Source organism: Sphaeramia orbicularis, chromosome 16 (assembly GCF_902148855.1).
Source record: "Sphaeramia orbicularis chromosome 16, fSphaOr1.1, whole genome shotgun sequence".
NCBI lineage: Eukaryota > Metazoa > Chordata > Actinopteri > Kurtiformes > Apogonidae > Sphaeramia > Sphaeramia orbicularis.
In genome coordinates, this window is record NC_043972.1 from 42591364 (window position 1) to 42599974 (window position 8611).

Here is an 8611-nt window from a genome sequence, read left to right on the forward strand (position 1 = left end):
AATAAAGCACATTTACAAAAGGAACTAAGAACTGGAATGGGATTATTAAGTACTCGTATCGGTACTCGGTATCGGCAAGTACTCAACTGTAAGTACTCGTACTCGTACTAGGTCTGGAAAAAAGTGGTATCGGTGCATCCCTACTTCCATAGACTACTGCTGTAAAAAAAGGCGAAATATGGACCTACTTCTGGGTTCTGGATAGTTCCTACATTGAGTGTAATGCTGTCGGAACACAATCATCTCTACTGCAGCTAATCTAGAAATTCCAGCACTAAATTAATTATTGTCATCTTTCAAATAATCAAGTGTATTTCCTGTATTAGCTGACATTTATGTTGCAAATTCTGTTTTCTTTGGTATGTGTTAGCGTTTGTATAAATTTATATCTTTAAACAGCTGTTACGTTTGATTTTCAGCTGTAGCCCTATAGTTCGCTAGCTTGACTTGTCCAGCTGTTGAGATTTAACCACTATAATCACAAAATATGGAGTTTTTACGATAAGGTAAAACTAGTACAAATGTTATCAGTGGGTTTTGTTTTAGTTGTTATACTGAACCTGGTGGTGTTTGGTTCAGTTTGTCAGCTGAGGTCATGTGCTAATTAGGAGGAGAGTTACTGTAGAGCCGAGCTGTGATAAATAAAAGTTCATTAAAGTTATTATTCATGAGTTAAAGGAAGAGAAACTTCAGTAACTTGGCGTTTGTAAGGTCCGACTCATCCTATTCCCCAAACCTTTCCCCCCACAATTTCAGTTTTCAAAGTAATAAATGCAGTCCTTTCAGTGGTCAACCCCACTACTCAAAAATATAACACACACAACAATACCTGCAGTAGTGCAACAACGGTTGTGTGTGGTTTATTTAGAGATTGACCACACTCACTGCTGTTTGTTCCATTAAATAACATCGGATCACTCAGTTCATTTAGAACTATTCAGGCTGAAATGAACCACGTGATCACCAGAGCGGCGACATCAAAGCGTGTCGTAACTCTCTTTATAGGGCTCTGCTCTGAACATCCAGATGGGTCATATCTGATGACCATGAAAAGATGACAAACTGCATTTTACACCAATTATTTACATGTATTGATAGGATTAATGGATCAACAGGTATTACACATTTTAGGTCAGTAGATGGTTTGGCTTTCCAGTGCCTGTTTGGGTCTTTATAGGTTAAAATAAGCTCCCGGGCTTTGTTTTTTCCTTTTCTTTTCTTTTTTTTATATATTTTTGCCAGACAGTTTTTTTTTTTTTTTGTATGTACATGTAATATGATTATCTCTAATAAGTTGATGTGTTTAGATAGTAAAAGTGATGTCAAAACTGTAAAATCTACATAAAATGTGAAGTGTTTTAGCTAAGAACACAGTAATGCTCTCATGGGTAAGCTAATGTAATTAAATTAATGCAGTTAAAAAAAAAAAAAAAAAAAATAGAAAGCGGTGTCTTTATAGCCTTGGAGCTTTAAGACCTCAATAGTAATTGCTCAGTAGCGAAGAGTAAATCAAAATCAAATTTACCAAAACAACAAGCTCCCAATGATTAGATTTGGCCGAGTTACAGGCAGAACCCAGTAGGGGCTTAAAGTAACAATCAGTCTGTTTCAATAGGCCTTTTTCAGATGAACTGGGACTGTTTTGGTTTTTATTGTGCCTCTTTGAGAAAGCATTTAATCAGTTTTACATGGGTTTGTCTAAACCTGTAATCCTCACTCCCTGCCTGATGTGGTACAATTAGATAAATCAGACTGTGTGGTACGAGTCGAGTTCAAGCAGCAGTTCACTCATAAATTATGGATACTGTGAAATCTGCTCATTTATTAAGCGGGAAGTGAAGAAGTAGATGTGATTGATTTTTCCTTCAGTTTTTTTGTACAAATAAAATAAAAAATACATAAAATATCTAAAATATTTCTCTGTGTTTTGGAACTCTCTCTACTCTGAGCTGCTTTTTGTCTCACTAAATATTAATTTTGGCCTGTAGAAGTAATTTAGTTGTCATTTTTCATGTGTTTTTCATATAATATGCACACATATTTCTTGTTTTCCTGCTGAATACTAATAAACCGAGTGAAAAATAAATATGTATGCTCATTAGAAACCTGCCAAAAAATGCACAATGCTGTAAAAGTGTGCTACATTTACTTTTCTACAAAGACATGTATAATGCATTTTTAAACATCATTTATCTGTATTCGTCCTCATTCTTAACAGCTTCAATCCTTTGTTATTTTTTTGGCTACTGTTCTTTATTATTTTTAACCAAAAATGACCCACCATTGACCTAAACATCTACTGAAACTGTTTAATACCTGTTGACCCATTAATCATATAAATACATGTAAAATATTGGTGTAAAATACAGTTTGTCATCTTTTCATGGTCATCAGATATGACCCATTTGGACGTTCAGAAGCTCCGTAGTTACCGTGGAAACACCATCATCTTCTATAACATTGATTCACCAGTAAAACTCATGGAGTTGGATCAATGACAGTGGATGGAGACACTGGATTTTTGTTCAGTTAAAGATATATTTTAGATATGTAGATATATAGGACAGCTGTGGCTCAGTTGGTAGAGTGGGTCGTCCAATGACCGAAGGATCGGTGGTTCGAATCCTGGCTCCAACTGTCCACATGTCGAAGTGTCCTTGGGCAAGACACTGAACCCTAAATTGCTCCCAGTAGGGCCAGGCAGCGCCTTGCATGGCAGCAGTCGCCCACTGGTGTATGAATGAATGGGTGAATGTGAGGAATTGTAAAGCGCTTTGGGCACCGTGAAGGTGTAGAAAATGCGCTACAGTTCAGTCCATTTACCATATTTTAGTAAAATTGTCACTTTTTCTTCAGTTTTCTCAGTTTTTGATATAATAATGCACAACTTTACACTCAGCTTTTATGAAAATCTACATGATCAGTTAACCCTCCGGTATCCCATCCAGCAAGGCCCTTACTAAGCACCAAGTGTGCCTGTTTGGCACACTTGTGGAATAATGTCAAAAGAATTTTCGTACAGTTTGTTTTTAATTCTTTTACACTTTTTTCTATTTCATCAACTTGAGCCGTAAATAAAAATACCAAATACTCAATAACTGTAACATTTTTTAACCCTTTAAATGCCATGTTTGTAATGTAAACAAACCATTTTTTTGGACGCAAAAAACACAAAAAAATATTTTTTTTCAATATACTACATAAAAAGTGGATCACATATTATTAGATTTTTGCAGCCTGGCATATGTCAATGATTAACTCCAACGTCGGTTAATTTGCATGATTATTTTTGGCGCTAGGTCAAATGTTCAAAAATACTAGCATCTGTCACCAAGTGTGCCAAAAAGGCACACCTATAAATCAAACAATTAAATATTATGTATTGATTTATTTTTCTGCTCTAATTTGATTTTATTTTTGTAAATCAAGGTCAGCCCTAATCATCATACATATCAAATAATCATTCATTTTAGATTTTTTTAACCCTTTAAACAATCTCTTTTGATCATGATGTCACTACATTTTTTGATGCAAAAATCACAAAATATAATTTTTTTTTTTTTTTTTTCAAAATACTACATAAAAATTGGATTACGTATTATTTGATTTTTGCAGCCTGGCATATGTCAATGATTAACAGCAACATTAACAACATTAATAAATTAATTTAGCCTCTCAAATGAAGCCCAGATATCAGTAAAAGTATGATTTATGCCTTAATGGCTTTCGGATCAAAAACAGTGGTTCTAATGGAAGAAATAGTGCGTTTTAGGCACACTTGGGAGACAGATGCTAGTCTTGTAATTTTCTTTTGTTTACAATTTGCAAATTTTAGTTGTTGGCCAGAATTTTAAAGATCATGCACAAATGAACAACTTTTGAATTCTAACCCTATTTAAATTATGAAAAATAATATTACGTTTTTTAACCCAAAGTGCAAAGTGTGCCTAAAAAGCGCACCCGGATACCGAAGGGTTAATTAAATGTGGGAAAATACCTAATTTTCACTGAAAAAACACAAAATACAGAAAATAGTATTATAATGAACGGCGATAAATAACTTATATTTTACTGAAAAAGACACTTTTTCATAATTTTTCTTTACTTTGATATACTAGCCTTTGAATTTTCATGAACATCTAGATTAAATATAAGAAAGTACATGATTAACAGTTAAAAATGCAAAATACAGAGGATAATATAATAAATAGTGATAGTTTGCTCAAGAAAGGTTAAATCAAAACAAAAAATCATTTGGAAGCTGCCACAAAAGTAGTGCTGGGTTTTTATTGGTTATTGATAGATTTGCTGAAAAAGTCATATTTTCTTCAGTTTTCTCTGTTTCTGATATAATAACCCTCAACTTTAATCATAGCTTTTATGAACATCTTGATGATCAGTGAATTAAGTATAGGAAAATAAATGATTTTCACTGAAAACATACAAAATACAGAGGATAATATTATAACAAATGGGGATAAATTGCTTAAGAAAGGTTAAATATACAGAAAAATGAAAGTAGCACTGGTTCTTTATGGGTTAACACAAATTGAAGCTAAAAGTATAAATATAAATATATGGGTGCTTCTATGAAACTGGTCCCTAAAAACAGGACATGGGGGCTAAAAATTTGAACCAGATGTAGACTAATGTTATGAAGCAAGTTTAGAAGCACTTTGGGTCTATTTAAAAAAGAAATATTTACTGTGACAAAAGAGAAACTATTTTTGTGTTTATGTTTATACATTTGGCAGACGCTTTTTTCCAAAGCGACTTACAGGGGAAAACCAATCAAATCACTCAATCAATCAAATTTTATTTATATAGCACCAGATCGCAACAAAAAAGTTATCTCATGACACTTTATATATAGAGTTGGTCAAAACCAGACTCTAAGCCAATTTACAGAAACCCAACAGAATCAAATTTTTTCAGATAAAACACATTTTTATATATATATATATTTTTTTATGCACAAATCCGCATGTAACACAGTAAAAAGGACACAATTCCGTGGTACAATTTTTTCGAATATCTTTTTATTCTCTCACAGGCACATTTTGGGAATTGAACTAATTATGCAAGGCAGAATGTTTCACAAAAATGGCCACTGTTGCAAAATCACTCGCAATTTATTTGTGTTTAAATGAGCAGGTTCTGCGTGTAACGTGAGTGGACACGATGGGTTACATACAAAACCTGGAATGAGACTGAGATTCATGAAAAACCCACATATCTGGATTAGAAAAACCACTAGGATCATCAAATTTAACACAGTGTCTTTATTTATAGCAGTATATAAGAGCATTTACAGCCATGTTTTCAAGACAAAATGCACTAACACCTAGGTAGTTTTTCCTGTCCTAATTTTGGTCCTATTTTTGGCCCCAGTATTTTATCAAAAATGTATTAATTTTGGGATGGCTCAGAGTAAAAGTATAAATTTTTTTTTGCATTCATCTGAGGTCATCATTAGGTACATCCTGGGAGTGAAAAATGTCAAATTTCTCTTTTATTATTGGGTTTAAAAAGCTGACAAAGTTGGCCGGACACCAAAATGAACCCAGTTTCATAGAAGCACCCATATATTTTTAAGCAAGTCTTCTTTCAAATGGTCAAATGCTGCCAAAAACTGCAGTGCCTAAAGCTCTTGTTTCACACAAAAGCAAAGAGACAGATCAGTTATATGATAAATTGAAAAATGTGAAAATTTTGGATCCAACAAGTTTCATAGATGTTTCATTAATTCTCTTTGTACACATTAATAGGTTGGTTCATAATAACTAAGGTCATCCATGTCGACTCCATCCTTCTTCATTGCTTCTTTTAATATGGTCTCATATTTCTGGTTGTGTACATAATCTGCCTATCATCAGGTGTCATCTATTTTCTCTGGGCTATGGCCAGTGACACCTTATTACAGACTGTGATCGACATCTATGGTTCTTTTTAATTAGGTTGGTGTTTGACTATGGTCCTGTAACCGGTGTCATTAAAATCTACCACCTGGCTGAAATATAATAAAGGCTTTATCTTATGAATGTCAGACATCTTTGTAAATGACTCTTATTTTTGATAGGCGTAGACGAGTACGAGGTGTTCTTGGCTTTAACGTGACCGTATCCATTAAAGTAATGATCATAGACTGTAAAAATGGGTATTACATGAGTGGATGTTCTTTTTTTTTATTAAGTAACTAGTGTTTTATTTAATGACAGGTTTGGGGCTGAGAAAAGACTGTGGTTGCTTATACTTCAGAAAAAAAAAAAAAAAAAAAAAGATTTGTGCCATTTTGCAACAACAGCAGATTCATCAACTCTGTGTCCATGACTACATTTAAAGGAGTGATATTTTGCTTTTTAAAATGGAATTCTGCATTTTTAAACATTTCCGAACACCAGGGCATCATCCAGGCCTGGTTCTAGGTGGGGGCAACAAACATCCTGCCCCCTCAAGTAACATTTTCCAAAGGTCACCAGCATGTGCCCCCTAAACGTTCCTGATGTCCACCTCACATATGTTGTGACTTTGTTTGGGGAAAGATAAAGTACAAATAATTTGTGTTTGGATTTATTATAATTTTATGATACATATGTAATTTCATGTTGGTTTATTTCAGAGTAAAAATATATGGTATATTTCATTTGTGATTTATGTTAAAAGTTGAGCTAAAATAAGCCATAATGAATGCTAAGATTAAGATAACTACATTTCCCATGAAGCTTAGCGTTACCCATAAGGTATAGGAAATTTTCACGGAAGTAGATGTATGTATGCCACGAGTTGTGAAAGTTGTATGTGTTTTTCCAAGTTGCCGCACACAGTAAATTAATGCGTATTTTTAAACCGAGAGTCTCGCTTCGTTATTTTTGGACGTAATTTGGATAATTACAACAATATATGACTTTCTGGAACTGGGCCCAGCATCATCTGTTATTATTATTTGTGCATACTGTATATTTTCTGTGCAGAGATGAAAATGAGAAAGACAGTTAATGCAAACAAACCTGTTTGTATGCTTTTATTCCCTCACCCAATGAAAATCGATAAGCAAAATCGATAATGGAATCCGAATTGTTACATTTTTATCAATTCCCATCCCTAATAACACCTGAATTAAAAAAAAAAAATAATAATAATAATAATAATAATAATAATAATAATAACATGCTGTGTAAAATGTAATTAAAACAAAATACAATGATTTGCAAATTTTAAAATTTCCCACATTTTATTTTCATTGAGATGTAGAAAACATATAAAACAGAGAAAATGGCCCATTTTAACCCTTTATATGGCACTCACTGAAATACTTTGAAATTCAAAATTTTAACCTTAGTGTGTTATTGGCCATCGTCATCTACCTCCTCTTTGGTTGGCATGGTAACAGTCTCCCTCCTCTTGCCATAAAACATCTGAGCAACACTTGCTAATAAAGTAAACACGCAATAAAATAACTGCTATAAGGTCATAAATGGACAAAAATCACTCATATTCCCTATTTAGAGCTTCAAAATGTATATAAGATCTCTTTGAATTACTGAATAGTTTTATAAAAACCAACATGCTTCTGGACCACACCGAGGCCCCATATTTAAAGGAGTGATATTTTGCTTTTTTAAATGGAATTCTGCATTTTAAAACATTTCCCTGTGGTCTACATAAACTGTAAATGCTATGCTTGGGTCTGAATTCTTCATTAATTCAACTCCACAGGTCCATCTTCAACCCTATTTCTGAGTAATGGCACCAGAAAGGTCGTTTTGAGCGCTGGCCCTTTAAATGCAAATGAGCCACTTCATGCCCCGCCCCCTCCAGGTTGTTGGCTGTGCTGCTCTGTCCCGTTCAACCAACAACTGAACATTTTAGGGAATCGACTCGAAATTTGTACATATTTTCAGTATGGACTCCAACCGCTGTTGCTGATAAACAGTTATGTTGTACTCAGAGAAATGTTTGTCGGAAGTCTTGACCTTATATGTGCAAATGTTGTGACATAACTAGTTATAGACGTAAGAAATTAAGCAGGAATTAAAACAGGTTGTAGAAATCCACTCGATTTTTGCCAAAGTGAATTTAAAGATAGACTTTGCAGCACCTGGAGGGTTCAGATTCAAACTTTTTGAACTGTTAGGGTCCAAATACGCAAATAAATGAACCAAAGACTAATAAAAGTGGGTTTAGCAAAATATGACCCCTTTACGGAAATTAGCAGTGAGATACCTGGGAAAGACTGTCACTTCTGAACCAGCAGAGAGAGTCTTTTCAAAGGCAGGGGAGGTTCTGAGCAAAAATAGAGCAGACTAAAGGGGAAAAAAGCAGTAGATATGCTACTGTTCCTTCACAAAAACTTGTGAATGAGGGACGGTCTCGATGTTGGATGGTTTTGTTGAAGTGTTACATGCTCACGTTTCATGTTAACACGTTCATGTAACATGAATTAATATGCGAGTTTTTTTTTTGTTTTGTTTTTTTAATTCAAGTTTTTATTAGTTTTCACTCGGATCATGACATTCATACAATGTTGCTTAATAATAACAATAACATTGAGGGTTTCTGTACATACATGAAAAGTATAAAAAAAAAAACAACAACTACAAACCGTGGAAGG